The sequence below is a fragment of the Anomaloglossus baeobatrachus genome, chromosome 12, assembly GCF_048569485.1.
Source record: "Anomaloglossus baeobatrachus isolate aAnoBae1 chromosome 12, aAnoBae1.hap1, whole genome shotgun sequence".
Taxonomy (NCBI): domain Eukaryota; kingdom Metazoa; phylum Chordata; class Amphibia; order Anura; family Aromobatidae; genus Anomaloglossus; species Anomaloglossus baeobatrachus.
The window spans coordinates 116131587-116134079 of record NC_134364.1 but is presented as its reverse complement, the minus strand read 5'-3'; positions in this window follow the sequence as shown (position 1 = coordinate 116134079).

The window sequence follows — 2493 nt, the reverse complement described above, 5'->3', positions numbered from 1 at the left end:
TCACATGTGAGGGAGGAGTCTGATTCCATGTAATAATGCTAGGCGAAAGGACCTTTGATGACGTCAGACACGTAAAGGGAAGGAGTTAGTGTTAAAGCTGTACTACACCAGCACAGTTAATAGATTTTTATATAAGGTTAAGTTCACACAAAACATAATCCAGCTTTATCCGCATGACATGCGTTTTTATACATCAGCAGTTATTACAATTTACAAAATAAATAGTTCTGCATGTTAATAATTGCTGGGTACATGCATGATCCGATTTTTGGTTTTGTTGCACGTACATTCAGCGTATATTTTATTCCTCTCATCCATTCCCATATTTACCCATTCCTTCTTTGCTGTTGTATGTAATTTATTAATATAAGGGCTATTCCTATCTCCAAGATCCTGTCCCAGTATGTAGTAGGTCTGATAATATTATATATATTATATTTTATATATATATATATATATATATATAATATATATTAATAATATTATATATATTAGCAAATACCTCCAATAAGAAATGTAGTATAGTTCTCCTGATATAGCCGTGTCTCTCACCTCATGTGCAGGGCATTGCAGCTTACGTATAAAATGTCTGTATGTGGTTTACCAGTAAGGCTATGTTCACACAGTGCATCTTTTGGTTCCAGGTCCCTGGGACTAACCCCAGGGACCTGGAACACCAGTGCCAGCAACACCTAGACACACCAAAATCCCAGTTTCCACTCCACACCAGTGGTAATTGGCTAGTCGGACACAAGGGGATGGCCACCTAGAGGGCAGAGCCAGTCCAGGGGGACTAAACAGCCTGGTGAGAGGAGACAGTAGTTAGTAAGAATGAATAGAGAGGAGAGGTGCCTGAGAGCTGGGTCGTGTGATGGTGACCCAGGGGCACAGGAGAGTGGTCGCCAGGGCAGGTACACCCGAGTACCACTGGGACCAGAGCACCGACGGGGCACAGGACCCTAGGTCAGGCGACAGTTCCAGACGGCCTGGCAAATACCTGCATGGTGAGGGGACCTTCATGGACCTCATTGACCCACAGATCCGGGGGCACCAGCAGTAATGCAAGGATCAGGGTTAGGGACACAAACCAGCCCTACAGGGTCCACACTGTCTGCCTTACGGAGAAGGAGACTGCCACAACAAGGGACAGTCGGGCCCCAAACGCTCCATGCTACGGGGACCCAACCACACTGAGAGTACTGGACACACAGCAACTGAATCATCAAGTGTCAGTGGAAATACAGGGACCTGAACCGCCCGTCCGAGGGTCCAGAGTGAGTAGAGACTGTTAATTACAACCACGGTGTGGCCTCCATTATTAACGGCGAAAGACTCCATCATACATCTGCCAGGCTCAGCCCTACCTGCGGAGGGCCTACCACCACAGCTGCCATTACCACCAGCCCTAGGGGTAACCAACTCAGCAGCAGCGGTTCCCCCATATTAACCGCAACCCGCAGGTGGCGTCACACCAATGACTTTAATCTCCCCTGTAAATACTCCCCATTAAAAAGCACCCAGGGCACGGGACCGGGCAACGGCCATCAAAGTGACATTCCCCAGTTATACACTGTGACACCCTGGCAAAACCAGGTAGTCACAAATAGTTCACATCCTTCTTGTTACCATCACAACCCACAATTAGGCATAACACACAGCCATTAAACCCAGCCACCCCCTCATGATAATAGGGACACACCAGTGGGCGGGATCAGGCGAATGAGGTGTCAGAGGCGGGAACACAGTGGTTAAGTCCTGACAGTTCAAGTGTGAAGAGTTGGAGTTGAGTTGGCAGTGGAGTCCGGGGTAGTGGCCTTTGGACTACTTGGCTAGGTGGCAGACGGTGAGCAGAGCCACAGGCGACGGAGATCCGGTCGCGGGAGACCTAAAGTGGACCGGGGCAGGGTTTTAGCCCGCCGGTATTGACAGCGGGCATCCGGTCCGGAGGCCGTGCACAGTCGGGGTGCCTGGACCCTAGGGAAAGGAAGGTTGCAAGCCCCTCTCCAATTAACCAGCCGGGGACAAGGTTCCAGACATTGTCCCAATTTACTGCTCAGATAGAAGCCCAACGCAGGGGATAGGGTGTCCGCCAAGAACCCACTGAAATCCCAAGGGTCAGCTTTTGCGGGCCACAGCTCCCAACACAAATAGAACCGGGAGTGGACTTCTCCGTTCCATGCGAAGTCATCCAAAAACGAAGGAAACACAAAGTGCAGGGGGAAGGGTTATCTGCTCATCAACCTGGGTGTGGGACCCGAATGCACCCTCCAAAGTCAGCCGGCCACTGGCAACTTGGTTTACTACTGGGCTCGTGTGAAATTATTGAACTGTGAGTACACCATTGTTCCCCGGTCCAGCCCGGCATACCACCTTCAGCAGCCATCACTCCCGTGTTCATCTCCTCCGGGCCTCGGGACTACACCTCCCCTACCCGTGGAGGGGATCCCATCTTGCTGCCCCGCTCCATCAGCCCCGGGCGCCCCATCACCAGGC